Genomic DNA, 27,605 nt, shown 5'->3' with positions numbered 1-27,605 from the left:
ATATGATATAATTGTTAATATAGAAAATGAGTTATCTCAGCACAGATGCAAAAAAGCATAGCTCTCTTGCAGCAAAGCTGTGCTGGATCATATTGGCTACAGTCCTTGCTGGCAATGGTATATCATATTCAATATGGTATTCAAATGTAATGAGATACATTGGATTTCACCTTAAACTAATTAAATAATCCTAATTTAAAAAATTTTTAAAAACAAAAAGAAAAGATGTGGGTATCTGCTCATTAATGGTTTCTAACTGTATTAATTACTGAGGCTAAAGTGCTTACTAAAAGTGCTTATTGGAAATCTTTCCCAAACTGGACTACTCTTAATTCAAGTAAACATCATGATTACCAAAGGCACTGCAATTAGAGTGTAGGAGGCACCGCGTTGCAATATCAAAGGCTAATTAAAACTGTTCCTGAGTATTGTTTGGCCTCTATCGTTCCATTAACACCTTGTAAGTGCTTAAGCACATGATGAACTTCAGTTCTATTTTTAATCAGAAAATATTTGCATTTGCAATGGTACAGATGCTAGCCAAGAGAAATCTTGAGTGGTCCCATAGAACCAGTCTTGAAACACATTAAAAGTAATCAGGGAACAATTGTGCACAACCTCACTGTAAATTCACCAAGATCGATTGGGATTTCATGGTCTGGCCTTCTGTACCTGAATGTTCTGTATTCTCCTTTTCCTCTATCAGGGGAAGATCAGCAAGATACTAGGATAAATTAGATTAGTTCTCTGCCTCTGTAGCACACACATTTATAAAGTTTTTGGGCCTCAGGGCAAAGGAAATATTTGTTACAGCAAACTGTTTTTATCATTAGCTTAGAGTATTCATTGTGAAAAATATTTGTCATTATGTAGAAACCAAGAAAGACTTTGAAATGAAACAAGCAGTAGTTCTCTTGAAGTTTTTTTTTAGCAGTCACAGCTATAACTGAAAACATTGGTCTTATTTTTAATGTCTTTACTGCAAATAATAATCTCCGTGTCATTTCTGCATTTTGGGACCTTGGTTTCAGAACCTTGTGTCTTGGAATATATTTACTTTGAGAACTGGTTTAGGCTGGTCTGAAGGGGACTGGTTGATTTTTCTCAAGAAGAGATTTTTCAAGTCTTTTAAACAGTTTGTCCATTTCTTGTGCACAGTCATTATCAAAACAATCCAACAGAGTGTGCTCATGTACTGTGATAGCTGAAGCTGTGTGTAGTTAAAGCATGTTTGGTGGTTTTTTTTTTTCGGTTTTTTTTTTTTTTTTTTCATCTCTAGTTCTTCTACCTCTTTAAGTAATTATCTGTGGAAGCTCTATTCCCTGTCAAGTTTTACAATGACATATAATATCTGTAGAAGAAACAAGCATCGTCTTACATAATTAAACAGAGGAAAAGAGGGAATTCTAGATGAGAACAGTGGGAGTAAACATTCTTGCAGAAAATCAGGATTTAACAGCAGTAGTACAGGGACACACCAAGCTTCTTCTGTGTTAGTGGCAGTCTTGAACTATGCCCTGGTGGTTAACTCCACGGCCAGATTGGACATGGCACTGGATTTGTAGGGAAGTGTTCGGGCAGGAGGCTGGAGAGACTGTAGGAGTGCTGGAGGAAGACTGAGCTGAAATGGGTTCTTCTGCTGGGGCAATCTTGCAAAAAGCTTCTGCTGGATAAATGTTGTGATGTTCAGATGTGTGGAAGTTGTAGCCTTATTTATTTATTTTTTTCCCAATGAAAACTCTATTTGCACAAATGTGGGATGGATTCCCAAATATCACAAACAATATTGAGCATTGGAAATGAAAAACACAAAAATTGGGTACAAATGTATAGCTTCCTAATGCTAGATTGCTAAATAGTGGCATTAGCTGTCTTTCAGTTTTGAATGGCCATGAGCTCTAAGTGATTATTCTGTCTGTGCTATACATGGATGCAGGATGTAGAAAGCAAGGACTGAAGCATCCGTTACTACCTGGAACCTCCTTTGCTGAGACGGCTCTGTCCCTGCTGATATAGCTACAGCTACTCTTCTGCTTGTAAGGGACTATTTCCAAGCTCTTGTTTAAATACCCATCATTCTTAATGATGGATAGGGAAAAAAAAAAAAAAAAAAGACTACTCAGTTGCAAATGTCTTTTATTAGAAAAGATAAAGGCACAGCTGAGACTATGATTTCAATGCCAAGTTTTAACACACACACATGAACACATTTCCAACTTCCAGAGCAGGACCTTCACCATCTCCAAGCCTGTGTTTCATGTAACGTGTGAAACAGCTAAGCAAACTATTTACATGTGAAATTTTAAATTCCCAGATTGCATTTATTCCTCAGCAATAGAATATTCATTTTCTTTCTTAGCTCAAAATTGATAAAAACATTTTTTTTGTAGCTCATTCTGCTTGGGACTCCCAGCTGAAAAAAGCACAAAGCATTCCCAGCTGCACAAAAAAAATTTTTGCTCGTGTCCAGTGCTGCAAGCTTTGCAATTATAGTACTATAAGTCATGTTATGGTAAACTATCATTTTCCAACAAAAGCTTTCTTTGTATCATTCACACTCCTCTAGTCCAGGCAAAAAGGAAAAGGGAAATATCATGCTTCATGTGCATTAATGTTCATTTTTAACACTTATTGCAGAAACAAAAAAAATATGAGCACTGTTTGTCTGTGAAAAAGATCACTTGACATAAACTTTTGATCTCCAACTGTTCGAGACATAAAAAGCACTGAAGAATTAAAAGGACTAGCTATTAATGCCACACGCCCAGTTCTACAATTATAGTTTCTTAGGGCACTCTGAGACACCAGTAGGGTGAAGCAGACAAGGTCTGTTGAAGTCTGATCTTTAGAGGCAGGGTGTAACTGTTAAATGCTAACAGGATTTTTTTAGTACTATAGGGGCAGCTGGTCCATAGCTGTGCTTTGTTGCAATGCAGCAGGGATGAACACAGCTTCAAAATGAACCAGATGTAGCTGTGCAGTTCTGTCACACAATAGAGAAGAGCTGACTTTATGGATTAATACAGATATGAAGCAGAAAATGTTGTTAACATTCCCTTATTCCTCTTAATGAATCTTTTTCTGATAAAGTAGGAACAATTTCACACCATTAAAAAATCCCATTCCGTTTATAGAAACACTTCAAAATTCTGTCATGGAAATTTGTTCTTTGAGTGAAAAATCATAAAATAAAGATCTGCTCAATATAGGCAGCAGCATGGCGTGTTTTGATGCAATGTCTCACACATCTGGATCCACTAGGCCTGAATATTTCATACAGGAAAATGCAGACACAGCTATTTGAAAGCCACCATTACACAGCAGGGTTGAGGGATGCTTTAGTAGTAAGGTCACAGAACTAGGACTTCCATTGCTTCTTTTTCTGAAGGGAAATAGTGTGAAATTACAACTCAGAACAGCAAAGGTCACTGTTGGATGCCATGCTAATTCACATTTCTTAGCCCACAGCAAATGCAAGGGCTTCGATGAATCCAAAGTGCATGCAACAGCTCAGAGAGATGATTTTGTGAAGAGCTCTCACACAGTTACCCCTTGAGGGAAATAATTTATCCTGTGCCTCAAAACCCCTACACTGAAACAAAGGTATTATTGTAGCTCTGAAGGTTTTCAGCAGATAAAGATAATTACTGGTTCAAATTAGCTGTAATATCATCACTGTCATTAGTATGTAATGATGGCAACTTAGTTACCTAGATGAGTGGTCTACTTCATGGTACCACAGCTGCACTGTTTAATAAAACCACATCTCAGAGTTATTGAGTCCTGAGAGCTGAAAATGTAATCCCCATATCTCCCCAGCTGGTGGCTGCCCAGTTCTGCCTAAAGCCTAGGCAGGTCCACTTTGTCTCACCTGAAGAATACCCAAAGAGCTAAAGTGTTATTGCAAAAGTTCATGTACCGAGATCCTGCCGTTACTCTCCTGCAAAAGGATTAAAGAGGTTTCTCTCTCTCTCTTCTCTAGCAAAATGCTTGCAGCATCCTGGAACCTCACAGGCACACATCAAGTGGAGCTCAGTGCCGAGGATAAACCTGCTCTTTCTTTCTCTTCCACAGTCATGATCTTTCTTCTCTGCTCTAGGTCTTAGGCCTCTTTTCTAGATTTCAATTTGGTTGTGCTGAGCAGTTTATGATAATTGAAAGTGATGCTCAAAACTTTAAAAAATGTATTTTGGTGCAAAGGCTCGTGATCTTGCAAGATCTTACAACCTGTTATGGTTAATTTTGACATCCATTGGCATTAAAAACAAATTCTTGCTATAAATGTTGCCATTCTGCATCAATTATCATCAAATATCTTTAGATGTTCCTTGCTATAAAAAGACCCGTACCATGCTTGGTATAGTACTAGCATAAATATAGATGCAGAAAAATTAAATTCTGTGGACACTGAAAGATTTCAGCAAAGTTCATTTGAGAATTCCTCAACTTCCCCATATTAACATGATTGGAAGAATGTAGTGGATCAGTGACATCCCTCAACTTGTGAGAATTCTTTTTCTTGTCAGCATGGCTTCTAATTCGTCTCACACTTAAAATGCTCAATGATTTGAAATGTTTTGTTGTTTGTGTAGCTTTAGATCCCTTTGAAAAGCAGGCCACTTAGAAAGTGCCCATTGCCTCCCTTAAGAAATAAACTGTTCAAAACCCAAAAGGCACTGCAAATGGCCCATGACTTCTGAGAATGTAGGCCTTTCACTGTTACATTTCACTGAAGTCTCATTCTCAGTGATGAGGAAATTTGCCCACATTTTGAACTAAGGATTAAAAACTGTACAGCAGCCGATTCGCTAGAAGAGCAAATGCTGTCATGTACTTATACACACATTTAGAGGTGAAATTAAAATAAGCAAAATCCATGAAGCACAATTTCCTGTGATTCCTGTGTGGCTTCCCTGACAAATCAGCAAATGCCAGGTTCACACACTCTGGTGTTTAGTTTCCCTAACTGTCCTTTTTCATCTTTCTGACTTCTGTACTTCAGCTTGTGCAGTCTCAACAAAGAGGAAAAAAGTGTATACCAGTAACATTCACTTTGTCCATTCCGCTTTTTGTAAGTGGAAGCATCTTCTGTTCAGCAGCCAGACAGGGAGCAAGCTGGCATGTTATCGTTGCTGTCACTGCTGCCAAATAAGAATTGAAAAAGTCTCAGCTGCAACAGGTTATGTCTCAAGGATCGGTTTGTAATGCAGGCTGCTAACCTGTCTGATTTATGAAGCGGCTGCAGCATTCAAGAGCAGATCCTGTCAGACACTTTCATCTGGCAATATTGAGGGGGAAGAAATGAAAGAAAGAAAAAATAAATAAATAAAAGAGCATATTATGCCCTTCAGGGCAACAATCAAGGAAAGAACTCTCCAGTTTCTCACCAGAAACAGCAATGATGCTAGGGCAAGAAATGGCATTTGCCTTCGTGGGCCTCACAAATTACAGCTCATATTTAGACATCTGGGGTAATTGTTTCCAAAATTAAAATGCTCAAAATAGTAGTTGTTTGACTGAAATCAGCTCTTTCTTCATTATTTTACTCAATACTGGCGCTATGTCGGATATTCTTAGTTCAAATGCTGAGAGATTTCAGTTCCTGCTAAAATGTTCAAAAGCTATTACCACCAGGATTCATTTTCAGGCAAATTTTAAGCAAAATATGGTATGAAGATGACAATATTAACAAGACTTTATAGCTACAAAGGATGGATAGGATACAGCAAAATGCAAGAGAGGAACTAATTTTCCTACTGAAGCTCAAATAAAACTGAGCTGAAATAAGGGAACTGAGGTCTGCAAAGAGCTAAGCAAGCACGGAGGAAGTATCTCTGTGCCTGCTGGACCATGAAAATATATTGAAGGGCAATGATTACTCCCTGAGTAATCAGACATCAGTAATTTAGACAGGCAGTCTGAACTGGTAATAATTATTGATTAGAAATTTCAGTCTGATTAATCAGTAATCAGCAAGACTTTGGAAATCTTAAAACATACAACATCTTCTTTTATCTGATTGTATTAAAAATTAGATCAAATTCTCTGAGTGCCGCAGACATTTCCTTCTGTGTGAATTGAACAGAAAAGTTCTACTTGAAATGAGATAAACCAAAAAGCTTTTTAATTTTAATTTCCTTTTGCAAGGGCTTGTTGCCAAAAAGATCTTCTCGCTAGTTCTCAGTCGTCGGTGGGCAATTTGTTCCCGGCTCTTCTATCTTCTGTGGAAGGAATCTTCATGCCAGCTGCTTCCCTACCCAGTTTTAATTCTTCCCCATTTCTGTGAAAAGAAAGAAAGAAAGAAGAAGAAGGAAAAACAGTGAGAAATGTTTCTTTCCCATCCAAAGCCTCATATAATTCTCCAAGGCACAGAGAAGCCACATGTTCAGGATATGCCACCACATTAGAAGAGGCAGATACAGTCTCTCCCAGTGTAGCTGCTTGTATCTTTTCCATGACTGAATTATGCACATGTGGGTTTGTATAAATAGAAGAGAGCCAGAGTGGAGAAATAACCTCTTATTTCACGCTTTTCCAAAATGTGGGACTCAGAATGCATAAATACCATGAGCTCTTGCTGCTGCCCGCGTTAGTATCTCTGCCCGCAAAGTGAAGTGTTTGAGCAGGTGGCTGGCAGCTGGTCTTGCCAGAACTGTGGCCCAAACTTACTGCTCGTGTTGGAGATCTAGCAGGGTTACTGAGACAGGTCTTTGTTTGTGATGATGAGTACAGAAATAGTACCATACCAGTTTCATGGGATATTGAAAAAAATACTCCCACCAGATACAGAGAGTTTTTTTCACCAGCAGCCCTTGAAAGAAGGCAGCAGTAGGGTCATTGAATAGACACCATGTTGTCCTCCAAGTCTTGGACATATGGCACTGCTGTGCCAGCAGTTCGGGTAGATGTTGCCTCCCAAACTCAGCTGGCATGTGCTTGTGAATGTTCACAAAAACTGCAAGGCTACACCGAAACCTATGAGCTCAGCTCCAGGGCTGTATGGCTAACAGGTCTCACTGAGGACAGTGATCATAAAAGCCTGACCAACGCCATCATCAGTCTATGGCAATTGTAACTGCATCAAAACATTTTAGCAGAAATTCATAAAAAGTATATAGAGAGAAAGCATTCCAGCCTTACTTTGGAAATCTGAAGGAGCAGAAAAATAATCAATGGTTACATGTGATAGCATAGCCCGCAGCATTCCTTGGATCCTGGCTTCCTCCCATCCTGCTCTGAAAAACACTCATTTGTTCTTCAGCACCTCAGAATGTGATCCAGCTGCTTGGGTCCAAGGTAAACACTGAGTGTGGTTCCCTAGATGGCTTAACTTACCTTCCCAAATCAATGTGGATAAAACTGCATTGAGTCAGAGTTGGCCAGGGCTGGGACTGCCCTGCTTCCACCCCCATGGGGAACCACCAGCCCTGTGCCCTGAAACCAGGCAGGGCTCTCCTTGCTCTGTGCAGACTTTCCAAACTGCTTTGTAAGTCTTGGCCTCCAGCAATATGCACACTTGCTGGGATGGTACACACCATGAATCATATGCTTTTTGCTATAAAACTGCTGCTTTGGTGAGCTGGAGCACACCTCTCATATTATGTTAGATATTCTGAATGAAATGCACGCACATAAATTATTGCACCTTTGGGATGAAGAAGCATCAGATGGAACCCAGAGGAGATCCAAAGCCAAGTCCTTTGTAGAGGGAGTATGGCCAGATGACTCCATAAGGGGCACAGCCATACGCAGCACTTCTTCTTAAGCCCAGTAACACTTATTAAAGTGGATTCATTAATTTAGCATCATGGACATAGCCATAAAGTCTTGGGACCTACTCTTTACTGGGCTTCAGATGTTTCATTCAGCAGGTGGGCAGACCACAGCAACATGTCCTACATGAGCAGTCAGCTAAGACACACTGAGACCCTTGTCACTGTAAGCATCTGGCAGGAGGAGATAAAATGCCAGCTGCTCCTCTCCAGTGCCTGCAGAAATATAACTCCATGCAGCAAGAGGGAATGCTGCAGATGAAGATACATGGCCCAGGCTGCACAAGACAAGGACAGAAAGTACAATTCCAATTTAAATGCTTCTTAGGAACTCTGTTCTGTATTTGGTCAACAGGCAGACTTCTTCAGCTGGTGAGTAACAAGCTATGTCTGAGCAATGCATAAGCAGTTCTCCTAAATAGCTGAGTAGCTTTGCTCTCAATTTCCAATTGTTATCCAATTCTGCAGCTCAAACTTGATATCTGTTTTCTACCTTCCCTGGTGCAGATGGTTTCTGAACTCTGAACCCATGTTTGCTCCGACAGAGCGAATGCCTGTGGTTTTGAGTTCATGCTCAAATGCCAGGCACAAATCTCTAATCACATTAAATCCTGTTACTCTCTCTGCAGAGAAAGTCAGCAACACATTCAAAGGCCCTCCTTTTGTCTAGCAGCATTGCTCTGCCCACAGTGTCATCAATAACAGCATTAAAGCCCATTTATATGCACAGCTGGACACTCTGAAAAATAGGGTCTAATAGTCAACAGAGGAGCACTTCAATCATTTAACACTGTTAGCTATTAGAGCCTGTCAATTTTTTTAAGCCATAAAACCACCTTTCCTGTGGTCAAACCTCATCTTTTTACTGTTCTGTGGGCGAAAGAGAGAGGTGTGTGTGTGTGTGTTTTTTTCCTAACGTGTAGGCAGAGTCTGATTTTCTGAGGCTGTGAATCATTACTGACACAGGTGGCAAATGAAGTATAGGTAGTCAAGACCATTGTTTGTCTATAGAATAAAATAGTGCAGTCGGAAGAGACCTACACAGATCATCTCATCCAACTGCCTGACCACTTCAGGGCTAAAAGCATATCATCAAGGGCATTGTCCAGATGCCTCTTGAACTGGAAAATAAATAAATAAATAAGTGATAGAAGTCTAATTAAAAAAAAAAAAAAAGAAAAAAAAAAAGAATCAAGGAAGAAAACAACCATCCAGTGATGTTAAGAAATAAGTAAATGTGCACTTTGAGCCTCACTGTCTTTGTGTTGCTCTGGCATTCAAAGGTTGCAGTCAGAGCTAGGTTCTCGACCTCTCTGCAGAAGGACACGCTTTTTGCAAATCTTAAACTCAGTGTGTTTTGAGGAATCAGAATATGCCAGCCTGCTGAAAACCATGCTTACATAGCAGTCTGCTAGGACTGTGCATTCACAATAGATCAAAATTTCAAACATGTGCAACTAGCAGATAACGTGGGACCAGGCCAGGCTGTGCCCAAACATTATCAGACAGGTAAATTACGAAGAAATTTCTAGTGTTTTTTTGGTAAATGTAGAGTTTTCACTATAATGATTGTATTCAGTAGCAGGAATATGTAAATATTCTATATAAAGATACATTTTACACAATGTTACATTTCTCCAACTAAAAACAAGCTCTTAATAAATGAATACACAGACAGGTAGATAACACTTAGCAATGCAGGCATGAAATGCAGTCAGAAACTATTTTTCATCTGTAATCTGCCAGTATACAGCACATGAACACTGTAAAGACATCTCTTCAGACAACTTCTAAATGCTTCCAACCACAGTAAAGAAAAAGTTATCTTTAGAGAGCTAGCAAATGTAAAGCCAATCTAGTCTGTAAAGGTTTCTGATGGCATTAGGAGACTATATCCGTTGGCAGGCAGCTGTTTGTAGCTGTGCCAGCTTGACCAAATCACAGGCTGTCACTTACCTGTGCTTAAAGCATGCAGCTTAGTTTGGGGAACTGGAAATAACAATCCCCATTTGTTAATATTTTACAGCCACTTCAAACACATATAAACGACTGTTTGAGTTGCAAGGTAGAAGAGAAACAGGCTCAGATTCTGTCTTACAAATAAAATATCTAATGCTTCAGATTTTTACATTCTTGCAACTTTATTATATATGTGGAGATTTTGTTGCCTGTTAAACTAGAAATTGGCTCCATATGTGTGATAGATGGTACATTTATAAGAAAGAATTTGGCAGAAAAAAATGTATTTACTTTAAATATAGTATTGTCATAACAGCTTGGAATATTATCATTTGTTGTATATATTATTTTAACAACATATACTCAATGTATAAATACTAGATTGTATTTCATAGTTTTAGTTGTTACAACTTTTTATCATCTTGTCAGAAAAGGAGTCTAACAAGTTAAATGGTATAATAAAAATTTAATCCATATGTAAAACTTCTATACAATAAAATCCAATAACTTTTATATACTAAAAGTACTCTGCTTTGCTTCAGTTAGTTTTCTTTCTCTTAATTGCCTTCCTCATACATTTTTTTCTTTCTTATGCAGTTCCAGAAAGTTACAATAAAGAAGGAATTTAGCATTTATTTTAAAGTCAGATTTCAACTTTATATTCTAACATAATAAAAGAGAATTTTACAGTACTTAAGATTTTGTAATACTCAGTTATACTTTGATGGCTAAGCCCCCTCCCCCAACCTGTCACAGACACAAATAATGAGAGGTTCCCATGGTGATTTTCACTGGAATCATATGTAATCTCTAATTTCTACGAGAAGATATTAAATATTTGCCAAGAGAGACTGGGTAGCTGATTTTCTAATTGTGCTGCCTTTTGTAAAGAAAGAAGTATAATTCTACCATTCTTTCTATTCAAAGGTACAATTCCACTGTTTTAAATTAAACAAGATGTTATTTTATTACAAAAAAGAGCACAAAAATCTGTAGCAAAGAAAAGAATCTGGAAGTGATGGTGGTCAGCAGATCAGATGACTTTACATGAGATATAATCAGAAACAAAACACATTTCCAAATATTTTGTCATACAACACTTTGAGTTTCTCTATACAATTTGCTTTCAAAACTTTCCACCTCCCAATGACATTTCAGTGAATTTGGCAAGAGTTTTGTCCCCAGTTTCTGTTAGGATGTGATTTTGAGCACTGGAGAAAACTGGGACCTTCTGATTCACCCCTGTAAAAAATTGTAGTTGCCCTGAAATCAAGGTTAATATATATCAGCTGACATCCTGAGCAGCCATGGTCATTCTTCACATTGACAATTTACTGGGATTTTGGGCAGCAAAGGGGAAAATAAAGTGTCAAGTATAGGCAGCCAGGGTAAACAGTAAACAAGAGTCAAATATTTGAAGTGCAGTCATGAAAACAGGAGAAAGTGTCTTCCTTGCACAATGCTGCAACCAAGAACAAGAAGAAAATTTCAGAAAATACAGATTAAAAAAAAAAAAAAAAAAAAGGAAAAATAAGATAACCTGACAAATTTTGAAGGATATGGAAAACAGTAAACTGATGTCTATTCACCTCATGGTTTTAAAATTCTTAAATTATTTTGGTAAGTAAGGAGATTAGAAAGCATATTCTAAGAAAATATCGAGGCTCTAACTCTTATTTTATGACTTCAGAGATTCTTTTCTCTTCCAGTACTTGTAAGTGATGTCCCATCTCCCTTGAAGTCCAGGGCAAACTACCTACTGAGGTCAAGAAATCACATCATGTAGGATTTAAAACAGGCATCTGCAGAACTGTTGGGAATCCTGTGTCTGAAACCTTTTAACTTGATATAGAAAAGTATCTATGATAAATATATTCCTTTGCCTTCACGTAAACTGCTCTCCTGATTGAAATTGCTCTGATTTTTCAGTGACCTCACACATACATAGACTTTAAACACTTTTTCTTTCAAAAGCACCATGAATCTAGACTAACACACTGTATATGCATTCCTACGTGGTTCAGCTTATGCGGGCCATACAGAAGACTGGAGTCTTAAAACAGGCTTCAACTAAAACATTACTGACTTAATCAAATTTCCTGTGGAATGACATGATTTGCCAATTATAAAACTTCAGGTCTATGGCTAGGACTAGATTAATACCCAATGTGATTGACAAGCCTGACTGTCTCACAAACTCCACTTTTTTATTTTATTTTATTATTATTTTTTTCAGCAGGTCTCATGTCAGAGGACCCTCAGGTGAGGGGTTAGTGCTTGTGTTGCATCTCACATTGGGATGGCATAGCCTCAGCATTATGTAACAGTGTTTGTGTGAACAGTGCCAAGGGTGTGGTTGACAGGAGATGGATGGATGGTCATCCCATACCTTTAATCTGACATCCTGGGTAAGTTCCTGAGATGGTCAGTTTTTCCCAGTGTCATCCCAGTGTCTGTGTGCTCCCACCTTCATCCTAAAAAGATAAATCCCAATATTTGGCTTCCTTTTCATGGGCTCTAATGCACAATAACTTTTGCTGTTTTTCCTCAGAGTACAAAACACATTGGGGTAGCTTTATTTCCTGTGGTCCTCCCACTGAACAAAACAGACGTTTTGAGAGATGTTCCATGAGAAGGACACACTGAATATTTATGTTGCCTATAGTTGCCAGGGGTCTGTGAAAGACATATGTACCTACTGCTCTGCTTGATTTGTCCTGATTATGACAGCCTGCAGGAAGCAAGCGCCAAGACACAGTTGAATTTGCCTGCATAGGACAGAAACAGACAGTATAATGCCTTTGCTTCCAAAATGAAAAAGTGTGCCTCAGGCCTGACAGCTACTTCACACCGTGAGAGAGTAGCAGGTACGGCCTTGCCTCTCTCTCATTTGTCTGGCCGTGCTCCTTCAGCTGACAAAGCACTGCTCTGATGGCTGCCCAGGCAGCCTCCATGCTGGCACCCAAGGAGCACAGCTGCAGAGCCTGTGAAGAGCTCATTCCCTGCAAATACCACCCAGATAGGCCAAAACCAATTATGGCTGATGGGCATTAATGCACTTTAACATGAAAGCTTTACTGGTGTAAGATTACATAACGCGCAATATATGCCCAAACACATGTCCACCGAACTGTCATGATGGATTTCAATTTAAGCAAAAGCCTGCGGTTGTTTGAATTAAGTAATAACTTTTTTTTTTTTTTTTTTTTTTTGCAAGAAAGAAAGACAGAGAAAGAAAGAAAGAAACACAGAGAAAGAAAGAAAAAGAAACACAGAGAATGCCAAACAGACAGAGCTGACACAGACCTTTTTCATGGTACACGCCCGATAAATTTTATCGGTTTTGCAGAATTCACTCTGTTTTTTACTGTTATCTAAGATAACACAGCTGACCCAAGTATCTCAGGCATTTTCTTTGCTGTGGCCTGGGAAATGTGCACAGCATAACATTCAAGAGCCTGTTATTAAAATAAAATAAAAATAATAATAATAAAAAAGTAGTATTACTACATGTAAAATGTTGCATTTAAGATGAAGACAATTCCAACCTAATACTAGGAAATTCCTTCAAGTAAATCACCCTGAATTTAGTAAAAACAATAGAAAATTTATGATCATTAGCAGTTCACCAAATTGTAGAAGAAAATATTCCTTTTAATTAGGGTCTTAGATGCTGCAATGTAAAAATGCATACTCTATAGTAAATAAGACAGGTAAGGTTAAAAAAAAAAAAAAAAGGAATCTATATACATATAAATATTGAAAGACCTAGGTTCTCAGTAGCTTTCATTATCAATTCCCATGTTATATGAGCTTCTGCTGTACTAAGCTGCAGAATGCTAATGGCAATTGTCATTATCCAGTTGCTGGATTCAGCACTAAAGATGTCTAGTGGATTAAAAGATTTATCTCTGACAAACAACTGAAGGGTCATGGGTGGTCCTGAACGTTGTTAACTGGAATAAAGTCCCTGTCATTCTTATTTCCCCATTTTTTTTTTAAATAAATAATTTATTTGTCAATTAACCTCTTCCAGTCCAATCCTAGATGGAAGCACTGCTGTATGCTGTTACTATTGACACATTGTGGTATGCTGTTGGTCAAATCCAGATTTGTGCCTTATATTTTATTGTATATCTTGCTAAAAGCACAAATGTAACAACTAGCCTGCTTTCCGGTTGAGAAAGTTTATTCATTTGGTCATAAGTGTGCTATGCCACTATCCTCCAACACCAAAAAGCAGCCCTGTTAGCACAGGCAAAGTTAAAAATAAAGACCTTGTGTGTAATTAAAACCATGAATTATGCCATCAGAGAGCTTTTGAGGCGACCCTTGCTTTACGGCTGAAGGAACACAGGGCAAATGCACCTTTGCATGGCTATCAGATGAAGGCACCTGAAGTAAGCAAGAGGACAGCAATGCGTTTTACCTCAGCCTTGTATATATTTAAAAACAAACAAACAAACAAAAAAACCACACACACACACAAACACAGAATAAGCATTTCTGAATTCAGATTTATGTGATATTCCCTCATCAGAAAAACTTTATATATATGAATTATTTAAAACTTGATGGCATTATGAAGGGAGGTAACACTCTGTGGTCTCTATTCCTATTCCTATCCTAGATGTGCTGGAGAAAGGAGCACTCCATTGTCCAGTCCTCCAAAGACAAAAGTAATTGTTTATTGTGAATTATGTGTTAGTGTGAATTATGGTGGTAAGTTAATTTCCAGTGGTAAGTTAATTTCCAGTGACAGTGGGTCTGTGAACTGCAGGATTACCTAATCTGATCAGTGGGAGTCTTACTGGTCCAAGACTGAACAAAGAACAGAATCCTGTTTCCCTCTTGGGGTGCGCAACCATGAGACATCAGAGACATCACGTTTGTGAGAGGCACATGTGCCTTCCTCAGTAGGAGTGCCATGTGGACATCACCCCAGAAAGCAGGGAGTCTTAGGGCAGGAGTCATGCTGCATTGCTCCCCTCTTATTTATCACCAGAAAGCTGCAATTCTTCCTCCTCCTTTCCCCAGCATGTTTGAAACCACTCTACTCTTCTGGGACAGGGCTGATATCCTGACACTTTCTGTCTACCCTTTAATGGGGAAAGGTTATACAGACTTTCAAAGATTTTGCACTTATTACTGTTTATGTCCCCCAAATGACATCAAATGAGCACCCTGGAACTGCAGTGTCACGGTAGGAAGTTGCACAGATCTGTCACCCTCTGCGCCATGGGGAGGCTTATTATGGTCACTGGAAACACCTTTGTATTTGTGACAACACTGAATGCAATTGAGAAATTGGTTTTTCACCTCAAAAATTAATGGGGAAGTGCTAGTGCAGTCACTGCAACCCTGATCTCTACTACAGGAATGCTCTCAAGTGTCACCCTTTCCACAGGGTTCAAAAATGCATTTCAGCCCACTTGTAATGAGCATTTGCTGCTTGTTCTAGGCTGTGTTTCATATTGTGCAGTAATTTTTGACAGTGTGAAGGTACAAAGCAGCAGAAACTTGGCTGGTCTCCTGAACTGATCCTCTGATCTGACAGATCTTTCTATCTATTGATTTCAGTTAGAGTACATGTTTTCATTTTGTCTCCTGTCTAAAGTCTCTACAGATCTTACTTGCCAAATATAAATGTGACATCCTAAGTGATTGGGGCTGAAAAGATTTTGTAAAATTTTCCATTTAAAAAATTTTCCATTTAAAAAATGATATACTATAGCTTATTAAAAGATACTACATTACTACGGGAGAGCAATGAGTCTCTTTCCTTAAAGACATGATTTTAAACAGAAGAGAGAAGGTAATGACGCTGCTTTTGAGGTATAACAAAAGAGGCACCTTTAGATTTTAAGCCAGGTTCTCTATTAATGTAAATCAGAACGATTCCAGGGAGGATAGTAGAATTCTGCAGATTTATGCCTGTAAGGATCTGTCACACAGTGGTGAGTGACTGAAGAGACAGCCATCTCTCAGCAAAAAGAAAACATGAGGATCACAAAGCATCTAATATGTATTCAAGAGGGGTTGCTAAAAAGTAAAAGGGTAATAACATATGTCCTGTGCTGGAAGCAAGGAAGAATGATGCAAGCGAAAGAGAGAGAGGAGGATGAAAAAGATTACAGTCAATCAGAAGTTGCAGAGTAAAGATGATAAGGGCAGCGAAAAGTCAAGCTGGGCTGAAGCCAGATGAATGATACAACAAGAATAAGAATGTAACCTGCTTATAAAGCCGGGGAAGATGTTTTGCATAGAAACAAGTTTCTTTTTGGAACATTTTACTTCCATAAAGTTTTTCAAGTTAAGAACAATTAGAAAATACTTCATGGAACTGAAGTTTTTTAGTTTTTCCCTAGTTAGAATTCTGGAACATTTTACATTTCATATTATACCCAACTCAATATGTACTTTATGTATGAAATCCAAGGGAAGACACACACACAAAAAAAAAATAAAAGAAGTAAGAAATGAGAAAACAAACAAACAAACAAACAAACAAAAGAATCAGTCCTTAACATGGAGTGATGACCTTCAGACAAGGAGATATTAGTACCATTATGTGTATTGTAGAATTTATTCTTTTTACCTGCTAGTTTTGCCGAAATCACTAGGAATAGCATATTGGCAGAAAAAGTGAGTTACTTCAGTGAGCACACGGTCCAACCTGAAGGGAGAAAATAAATACCAGGTTGGACCTAAAATGCCCCAGAATTACATAGACTACACATCAGTATAGAAGCCCTGGGCCAAAGTGACATCATTTATCTCACACTTGGAGAATGAGCCTATGCAGTTCCTAATGTCAGACCATTGCTGACACCAAAATGAACGCAAGACTTAGCAAAATTAGTCATTGTATCTGTTACCATTTTCTCAAGGGTCAGAGGCTTTGCAGTGCAACCCGTGTGTTATAGATCAAATGTCATTATTCAGAGGGTTTAGATCCAGTGAACTCTGTTGTGGTTCCCTACTTTCTCCCAGGGCTATAAAGGGGTTCGTTTTCTTATTGTAGCTCACTGTTTTTGTCTTTATCACATTCATAATTTCATAGAATCATAGTATGGGTTGGGTTGGAAGGGATCACTCAGCACCAACCCCCTGCCATGGGCAGGGACACCTCCCACCAGCCCAGGTTGCCCAAAGCCCCATCTAGCCTGGCCTTGAACACCTCCAGGGACGGGGCATCCACAGCTGCTCTGGGCAACCTGTGCCAGTGCCTCACTACCCTCTGAGTGAATAATTTCTTCCTTATATTTAATCTAAATCTACCCTCTTTGAGTTTAAAGCAGTTCCCCCATCACTCTCTGCCTGAGTAAAAAGTTGCTGTCTTTTTTATGACCTCCATTAAAGTACTGAAAGGCCACAGTGACGTCTCCCCAGAGCCTTCTCGTCTCCAGGCTGAATATCCCCAGCTGTCTGTCTGTCTTCATAGGAGAGGTGCTCCAGCCCTCTGATCATATTCATTCATTTTCATATGCTTCATATTTTGAAAAGAAGAGTGAAAACCTCCCTTGATTCCCATGCTCCCCTCTTTGAAGCAGTGATTACAGACTCAGACCTCTGGGGGTTCTCCTTGTCATCACTCTTGCAGTTTCTGTCTTCCCTCTCATCTCTGATTCTTTGACGTTATCACAAGTCAGCCTGTTGCTGTACACGTTGCTGTATACCAAACTGAAACCTCTGTGCCATGATCTTTATCAATCCATATCACCGCTTTTGCTATTTTTACCTAGTAGGCCAGTTGCTCTTCTTTTGGGTTTTGTTTAATGTCATGAACACTATGGGAGCATGTGTAAAGGGCACGGCTGGTAGATGCACTCAAACAGGGCAGAAGGAAGCATAGCCTACAGAACACATTGCAGTTCTGACCTTGGCTCTCTGCCTCTGAGCTTTCAGATATATATACTTTTAATTAATCCTAGAAACGGAGAAAACTGACTGAGGAGAGATTTGTTCTAGTCCCAATCCTCAGAGAAGACCATCAGAATCTATGTACTCCTCAGGAACTGGCCTGAATGCCAAGATTTTTTTTTGTCCTGTGAAGCAGCATTGGTGTCAGGACCTGAATTTTAATTAGGTGTTAGGCTGATGAACTGAACTACAGTTAAACGACAGATATTATTTGTGCAGCTTGAAAATTCCAGGTTTTATTACGTTTCTTTTGGAATGCAATAATATGTATAATATGCAATAATAATAAGTATATATATATATATATATTTTTTTTTTCCTGCAGGTTTTTAAAGTATATATGTATATATGTATATTTTTTGTCCCAAACTTCCTCATTCAGTTGGTGCAATGAAAAATGTAATTACATCTACGCAATTTGAGCTGGTGCATAGCATGCACATGGAATGTCCTAGATAATGAGAATGCAGTCTTTTCAAAGTCTGATAAAATACTGTTATCTGGAGGGTTTCTTTGTAACACTGCACCTGTTATTTGTCCCAACATAGCATATTTATTTCAGTTTGTTAAATCAACCTATTTCACCATGTCTGGATTCTGTTCACTGCATGTGCACCCTGGCATGGGACCTGGGAAAGCCTGTGTCTTTCAGATAAATTTTTTGAGGGGAAAATAGCATTGCAATCCACGGGAAACACACCCTTTAGAGGAGTTATAAGCTGCAGATTTCCAGGTCATTGCTTTAAGTCCATAAAATATTGTTAGAAACAGACTTTTTTTTTTTTTCCTTTGTTATTCCATTGGTTTTTGGATGCAACTTTACTGAAGTAGCAAATTAACACAACCATCAAACTCGAGCCAAGCAGCACAGAATAAAACTTTCAAAACCTGCATTTGGACAAGTGGAGTCAAAAAAAAAAAAAAAAAAAAAAAAAAAAGAGAGATTTTAAAACATCATGCAAAGCTGGAATCAGCCCTGTGAAATCCTGGGCAGATGGTGCTTATTTACTGAATCCAGCTCTGCAGCCATATACTGGAGCTGGCTGGGAAACCTGAAATGTGAAGCTGTTGAATTATTTTTTCTCCAGGAATGTATCCATCACAGTGAAAGATCCCCACTCTGAACTAGATTGGTTGAGTGGGACAGTGCGGTGGGAAGTTAGAGACTTGGGGTAAAAGCCCCCAGCCCGGGTCTGGGGCAGGATTTAACCCTTTCAATTCCACAGACATTTCAATATTTGACCTTAGTGATTGCCAGCTACAGTTAGGGACGTCTCCCTGCTTCTGTCCCCTCCTGCTTTCCTCAAGCCCTCCCATCCTCACAGTTTTCTCCTTTGTCTTAAGCTGCTCTCCCACACTGTGCTCCCTTGGCTCTCTTGTAAGCCTTGCTTAAGCCATAGCACTTGCCATTGCACCGATGTCCTCACATCCCAAGCTCTGCTTCCTCCCAGTGCTACCTCCTCATCTTCCTCTGGCCTCTGTCACTATTCCACCCCCTCGGGCAGCTCCGCGGGCCACTAGTGTTTCTTGCAGAAACCTTGGCTTTGCCAGGAGGTTAAACTAAGGGGCCTGGCAGAGCTGGGTGAGTCAAGCTTTGCTCTATGCCTCCCCTTCGTTACTGGTGTGAGTCCTGAGCAGAGAGTAATCCACAGGTTGGCAAGCAGTGTTCTAACCAGCAGCACATCAGAACTTTCCCTCTTCCTTTCTGAAGTGAAACCACATGAAAGCTGTTTGAGATGATGTCAGGAGGAAGATGAAAGGAATGAACTCCACCAGGTTTCTTTCAATTTGATAGTGAAATGCAGAACTGATGTATCTAACCCCAAGCAATCAATGGCATGAATCTTCAGAATCAAAACCTCTGCATATTCAACAGATTTTTCCATAAACTTTCTGCTGTGTAATATTTAAGAAGGTTTCTGGACAGGTCTCTGCTTTTGCAAAAGTAAAGCACAGTGCTGTCCTTACTAACATATGTGCTCACAAAAGGGAAATAAAAGAGGTTATCCTGAGTCCGCAAGCCAAGAGCATTTAGGATTTATTTTTTTTCCTGTTCACAGCTTGAATGCAGGATGGATTCTGATTCTATTTTCTCTATTTCAACAAGGATCAGTGAAATTATAGAAACTGAAGACTTTAAAATATAGAAAAGTCTCATATGATGGAAATGGTCACTTTCTGGTGATATCCAGAATGCTATAACAGTTTATTTTTGATCTCTGTAGATTTTTCCCTGGAAAAAATAACAATTAAATGGTGTGTCAGTCACAAGGCTTGAGGAGGGAAGGTGAAACAATATGAGAATTACTTGCTTTTCTCTTTTCTGACTCTAGTTGGTAGTTCTCTAACTAGAAGATCTTACATGTACATGCTTTCTTACAAAAAGAAAATGAAACACACAGAAATGATTGTGAGATACAGATGCCTCTTGCCCTGGTCCTTTTCACGATTTTAATTATGGAAGTCAGAACTCTCCCAGCAGTATAAGAACAATACATAATAATATTTACAACTATCTAGTATAAATGGGTAACTCCATGGAACCTCATCAAGTTTGCTTTTGCTCAGCATTTGGTGGTATTTTAGGCATCTGAAATTTGGTCTGTTAATCCATAGGTTATACAAAATAAATCTATTTTTTAAAAAGTCCCTATTTTTAATACTGAGTGCTAAATGGAAGGAAACAATGACTTTGAATTTGGGAACAGGAAATAGTTATTTATTCCTTTCAAGTCAGAAATTCACATTTAAAGGAAAGAATACACTTCATAAAAGAGTCTATAAACAGAAAGAGAATGACACTTTTTAAAACAAGCCATAGAAAAGATGTGATTTTAGAGAGGCTTTTAGGAGTCCTTCCATTATCCCTTCAAGGTAGTAATGGAGACAAATTCCTGCATAGCTTAACTGTATGCATGATGCAGTTCCTGCAGGGGAAGTGCCTGAAAGCAGTACAGAAACTCACCTTCTCTTACTCCAGCTAAAGAGCTGTCTGATCGCTCTTCCTGTGTAATGCCCTGCTGGTCTTAGGAAGACATTAAATGCTGCTGGCATTGTGCAGATTCATGAGAAATTTCAGTAATCATTGTGGATAATCACATTGCTGCCTTGAGCATTTTAAATCTCTGGCTCACCAATATTTTATTGCCTCATTTGGTATTATTCATCATTATTTTCTGCACTTCAGACTCAAGCTTTTGTTACTCTTTAGCTCTTTTACTTGTTACTCATCTATCTCTTCCATTATTATATTTATTAGCCATCTGATGCTATGATGACTATTTTTGTGCTTGTTATTTTCCACCTCATGAATGTTTAATTGCCTTAACAGCAAGGGTATCTTTTAAATATTTTTAGGAGACATAGCACACTTCTCTTAAATTAGACAGTTGTTTATAAATCATTATGGGAACAGTGCCTTGAGAAACAGTCTCCTCATAGAACATTTATTAGTTTTTGTATTCATTTAAAGCAAAAGGAATTCTTTTAAGTTGGGCTGTGTTTGCTCTTCTTCGCACACAAGTAAATTTCATTGAAATAAGAGACAGGCAGTGGCAGGTCTGGGTCCCACTGATGATTTTGGAAAAGATCTGCAGTAGAATATGCACATGAATCTGTGCATGTCTCTCCCTATCAATAAGCCCAGGTACTCCTTTTAGCAGCAACTCTGAATTCCTGACCCAAAGAAACCAGGCACTGAAAAGTGAATAGATCTCAAAGGTCTCTCTTGCCATTTCACTCAATCACAATAGGTTTCTATTTTATTATGTTTCTACTCTGCCCTTGAAAAAGTGTTTTTTTTTTTTTTTTTTTTTTTTTTTTTGTTTTGTTTTGTTTTGTTTTGTTTTCCTGAACTACCACGGACTACCATGGACATGTACACATTTAACAAGGTGGAAATCTCTGCATTAACAGGGCATGGGTGAGCAAAGAAACCAGTAAGTCTTCATTTTTCATTCTAGCTGCACCTTTGCTTTTATAATACCTTTCAGTGAGTGTGAATGTCTTGTTCTTTCCTAATTTCAATACGATTTTGAAATAACCCCATGATTTTGAAATAAAATACCAATTTTCTTTGCAGGTAGATGCGACAATATGTGGAGTATCTGGGCAAGCCACTTATAATCAACTCCTGTCTGCACAAAGACTCTTATTCCATAGAGTTGGTCAGCTCCAAATCAATGTTGCAGACTTTTACCACATAGTAGATCTGGACAGGTCTTCAAAACCCTATATATGCTCCTTAATAGAATTGTCTATGCTCATGTAAACCTCATGTAAGCCTCTGAGTCTTTCTGCTCTTCATCTTCCACCATTACCTATTAAATCTGAACTATGAATCTAATTTTCACATTAGGGAGTACTTATTTTTAACTCAAGAAGAACCTTTCCAGTCTATCCTTAATGACAGAGCAGACTATGCTCTGCACATTTACACTGCCCTTTAATCAGTCTAAACTTATCACAAGACTAAATCCCATCTGCTTCTGCAGCAAACAACAATGAAGAGCAGTTAGCCAGTGCTCAGCCCCCATAACCATAGCTGCTGCATGTCCAGCACATTTGGCTCGTCCATTTGTCAACACAATTTGTTAGATCAGAGGGGCTAGACAGGGGCTCCTTGCCCAGCAGCAGAGTGTTAGTGGGCAGCCCGTGGTGGTGAGGTACACCTTTCCTTGTCTACTGTGGCACAGACAGCATTGGGGTCTTCCTCACAGTACAAAGACAGCCCTGGGGTTGCTTCTACCACCAGAGATAAAGCAGAAAATTCATCCATGGTCCTTGGACAGGACCACTCCATAACAGCATTTTAGGTGCAATCAGTGAATCCAGTTTTGCTCCCAGTGGGGAGTAGCAGCTGCCTGAAATAAGCATTTCACAACCTGACCCTCTCTTGCTGGGCACCTACATGCATTGTCTGCTTGTAATGAGATGCAATTATTCTCACTATAATTCTCAGTTTGCTTTCTGCTCAACAGATGAACTGTTTTTGTTCAAACTTAGTTCTAACCACTGTGAATCGAAATAAAGTCTTGCTTAAATGAACAATCACTGAGCTGTAGCTGGTCTTACCTTTTTAAAAAAGTTACTGTAGTAGAGATTTCAGAGAAAAAAATACTTAAAAAATTCAACCTCAGATTGAGTTGTTAATCATGAATACAGGAGGTTGTTTTAGAAAGAAGAGGTTTGCTAATGCAAACAGCATGAAAGCCCAGCATGAATGCCATGTGAACAGCAGCAAACTCTCAGTAATTGAATGCAATATTCAGGGTTGATGCAGTTATTTATAGATTTGAGATCCATTTAAATTCAATGAGAAATGCAGATTTAGAGAGACAGAGAATTCCAAAGTTGCCATTTACAACAGAGATTAAATGACGAAGAAATTGTATGTGCATGATAAAGCTACATATGGGTCTAATTTGTGTCAGTATGGATGCACATCAGTAATTGTTTGCATGCAGCCAGGAAAATATAAGCTGTTACAGCAGTGCTAAGTATTGTTATTATGAAAATGTATGAGGAGCTGGACAATACATAGAAAAAGAATTTTGAGAAATAATGGAAAATACACCATTTACAAATGCTTTAAGAGCATATAAACCAGGATTTTTTTTTTTTTTATTAATTTTATTATTTTATATATTTGTCAACAAGTTCTTAAAGCTTGTTATAGAGACCCATCATTCCAATTCAATCTCATGGGCTAGTAATGACCAGATCTCACCTTGTACTTTGTGTTGATACACAGCTCTTCAGGTTAATGCAGAGAGTAAAGCATTACGTAAAATTGCTTAATATGCCTGTGGAGTCTGGGAAAAGATATGTTCCTTGTTTAGGGACTGGAATTAGCCAGACCAGATCTGTCCTAACATAAAAATAAACAAGCAACCAACCAACCAAACAAACAAACAAAAACAAACCACGCCATCCTTTCCTTCTTTACTGCTAAGAATGCATATCCAAACTGAGACTATATATCCTACAATTTAGAAAGGAATCTGGTTTTGTTGTCACTAAGTACAGATTCTGCAACTGAAGCTGAGGCCCTGTTTCTGTGGAATATTTAAGTATCTCATTAGCAATGAAATGTTATTAAATTGCACTGAAGCCAAGACAAGAGGACTCAGGGCAAGCCAGTAACTGGGGCTGATATGAACATCTTCTGGTGTGCCTTTATATTTGTTTCTGTTAAATCTATGATGATATAAAGAAGTAGTATTTTTCTTCAGTGCCTTAGCAGAGAGCTCAGTTCTAATACTTGGAAATAAAAATAAAAATTAATTTTACACAATCTCTTCATTAAATTCTACTCTGTTTTTGAACTGGAGCAGAAAGCAATATTTTATGTAGGCATACTCTAGCTGTATGTTTCATAAGATAAATGAGGATGACCAGGAAAAGATGGTATGAGACTGTAACCTCAGAACATTATGTAGGGACACAGCAGGTTGGTTGTTAATGGGAAAGCTAAAGTCCTCTGGCTTTTCCGAGAAATCTTAGCCTAAGTAATTGTTGCAATAAAAAAGAAAAAAAAAGGGGGGGGGGGGGTAGGTTTCTAAAAGTTCACAGACATCAAGAGAAAGACCTAACCATAGACTTAGTGATACTCAGCCCTTTCATACATGGACCTTTAATACAATCACTCTTCTCAGTGATGAGGAACAATGGATTGCTCCCAAAGCTGAGCTGAATTCCTGGCCAATAGCACCCTCAGTAACACTGCCAGAATGAAGGCACATGGTCCTCAGATATCTATTAATTAATGTCTTGGTATAAATCCCTGTAGACTATGAAGCAGACAAATTTTAGTAAAATTTATTTGTATGAGAAAGACATAAATGAGCTCCAAAAAAGGTTGTAAAAATATCTGTTTCACCTGCTACTGCTCATGATCCACATTTTTCTGTACCAAAGTGAAGAAAATTAAAAAAAAAAAAAAAAAAAAAAGCACAACATCCAGGCTTCTGGGCACCTAGTCAAGGAAGGGTTTGCATACCTGAGGGCTTATCTTTTCTTCCTGTTAAGTCTTTAAAAAGATATTCCTAAACTGCCTTAGGCAAATATCTGCAGAGCCTCACTGGAAAGAAACATAACAGAAGGGGGAGGGAAGTGAAAAAATTGAGTGACTATGATTTACAAGGATGGCTGATCACAGATGTTCAGTTCTTACACATGTACCCAATGCCCTTGCTTTTGCACATTTTTTTTTCTGAACACCATTCTCTCACTCAAAAGGGGTTACACTATAACTTCTAAGCAGAAGCTGCATTTAATCTGTGCTTTTCTTCTCTCTGTCTGGTCTATTGTATAGCCTTACTACATGGCAGAGAACACAATGTCCTGGAGAACCCCAATATGCAAGAATATCATCTCCCATTTTCTTCTAACTCTTGATTCTTTTGTTGAGATATTTAGAACAACAACAGACTTCTAATTTCTTAAGTATAATCAGCAGTGCAATTGGGGGAACTACTAAATGATTTTCTTTTTCAAGCACTCCTTTTTTCCCTGACTCCTAGTAACTTGCAGTCAAAAAAATAAATATGTTTTGATGTTAGCTGGGTGTTTTTTTCTAAAACTGCTGGTTGAAATTCAAGTATCTGAAATTCCATACTAGGGATTAAATCAGACTCTTTGAAAAATGGAAAGGGAGGCTTCAGCCCTCAGTTTCCATCTTCCTGAAGCCAGCATGGCTGTAGACATGTAATTCAGGGCAGGAGCTAACTGAAGAATGCAAGAACATTGCATGTCTTTAAGTCAGCTGACATAGTGCATATGAATAATTCCTGCAGTCTGGTATGGTGCACGGCAACACTGCATACACATCCAAAAATGATGAAGAAATCGTTTGTTTGTTCAGGAAACCTATAGCCTTTACAAGCAAAGCTGAAATGGCTAGTAAACTTCTTCAAGAAGAGTATCTCCATGGTATTTCTTAAAAGAATATCTCTATAATGTTCTCTTTGTAGAACAATAAATTCTGGTAAGACTTAAGATAAAATATTTTTTTCCTACCTACCTGTATATTGGGCTGCATCCATCTCCAGAAGTACAGCTGAAGACTGATTGTCTATTAAAGAACATTTGAGGCCAACAGACTACCATAGCCAGAAAAGTAATACATGCTAATATACATGTTAATGTAATTTATTTATTTACTTATTTTTAAGATAGAGAAGACTATTATCCCATTTCAAAGGGTTTCAAAAGGAAATGGAAAAATTGACCAGCTAGATGATGCACAAAGATCCACACACAGACCTTCACTGCATATAGAAATACATCCAGTAAAGTACAGCCTATTCCAAGGATTGAAATTCTACCTTCACAGTATATATGAACAGTTATTTGTAAGAAACACCGAATTCCTCATCAGCCTCCAGACTCTGGAGTCAAAAGACTTTGCAATAATTAATCACAGAATCACAGAATGTCCCGAGTTGGAGTGACCCAGAAGGATCCTCTAGACCAACTCCAATAAATTAAGTAACACATTTATATTATGCAAGTTGAACAAATTTGCATAATATAACATTATATAACATGCGGGAACCCGAAGGAGAAAATAGCATTGAACTTGTTGTGTCCCTAGCTTCTTAAACCAATAATTTAACGGACCACCTTTCCTTCAAAGAGAAATACTGAATGAAAATCAGAAGCTTCTCACAGTAAGCATCTATTTCAATTAATAAAATTTAATTTAATTTAATTTTTATTTTATTTAAAATTTCTGATTGTTTTGTAGCTCACAGCCAAATACAGATCTTTTTGATCATTGTAGAGTAATAATTGAGCAGAACGGGAACTGGTCCAAAGAATTTTAGTGGACTTTAGATCTTGCCTTAAAACTGTGTGAAAGTAACTTAATCTAAATGAAAACAAATGACAAAACTCTGCCACCATATTAAGTAATGGTTGCACTTGGAACTATTTTTCTTTTTTTCCTCTCTTTAAATATTGCAGTGTTCTGGGAGACTTCAGAGTTTGCTTCTTTTTATCCAATAGCTGCAATTATAATTCTGTTACTTGTCTGAGCCAAAATAGGCAGCAAGTTTGCTCTTGTTACTATTATTGTAACAACAATACAAAAGTTAGGGCATTTTTCAAAATGAAGCCCATTGTAAATCATCCATTTTTTGCAAGCAGGAAAAGACAGGAACAAGGCTGAGCTGGCTGCCACAATTTAGTCAATTCTCAGTTCTTACAAAGTTCCCACAAAATACACAGCAGCTGTCCATTAACTACTTGCTTAGAAGCCAGACAGTCTTCTTTTATGGTATGGCTAATAAACAGAGTGGGTTGATTAATAACTTCTAAACCGACAACCAGAACCCCTGGTATCATCTCCAGTAAACAGATTAATGTGACTCAAAGTCCCTTTGCTGGTATCTTTCCTTATACTGAAGAGAGTGCAAGGAAAAATTTTGTTCAGAAAAACACAATATTTCTTCTTGACTCGGAACATAATTTTATGAAAATTTCCAATTAAGTTCCCATGGACACAGGCACCTGTGAAATTTTTCAAAGGCATATAGATACTTATGCACATCTCTTGAATACTATGCCCCAAATTTTTGTGATTTTTTTTTTTTTTTCCAATGTGGAAGTTGGTAACTGATTAAAGAGTCTATAATGAGACAAATAAAGAACATTTAGCCCAGTACTGTTTTGCACCCCACTAAGTGTTGTTTTATCATTATGCTATTTGATAAAGACTTAAAGAGAAAAACACAGGGAAAGAGTTTTGAAGGTGCACTCATAGAACCTAATATTAGCATCCGGAAATTTATCTGCATACATTTCTACCAAAGAAGAGAGGGGGAAAGAGGCTTTCAGGACACATGTTGGAGTTGAAATTCAGGTATTTTTACTTACCTTCTGCAGTACTGTATCTTAGTGCAGTTGTCATAGAAGGAATTTAGGGAGATTAAATCAAGTGTCTGAATT

The 27,605-nt window shown here is 38.2% G+C and overlaps 1 long non-coding RNA gene across 1 annotated transcript; it reads right to left on the bottom strand.

Moving 5' to 3' along the window:
• Window positions 1–1,493: 1,493 nt before the first annotated feature.
• On the bottom strand, window positions 1,494–27,605 carry LOC137852153 (uncharacterized). Its single transcript, XR_011093680.1, has 6 exons — window positions 27,534–27,605; window positions 16,330–16,407; window positions 13,038–13,189; window positions 12,431–12,499; window positions 12,121–12,205; window positions 1,494–6,280 (listed from the first exon to the last, which is right to left on the bottom strand). It is a non-coding gene; the product is annotated as an uncharacterized lncRNA (long non-coding RNA).

The sequence above is a fragment of the Anas acuta genome, chromosome 1, assembly GCF_963932015.1.
Source record: "Anas acuta chromosome 1, bAnaAcu1.1, whole genome shotgun sequence".
Lineage (NCBI taxonomy): Eukaryota > Metazoa > Chordata > Aves > Anseriformes > Anatidae > Anas > Anas acuta.
The sequence above is the reverse complement of the archived record's forward strand: the minus strand, read 5'-3'. Positions and strand labels throughout refer to the sequence as shown.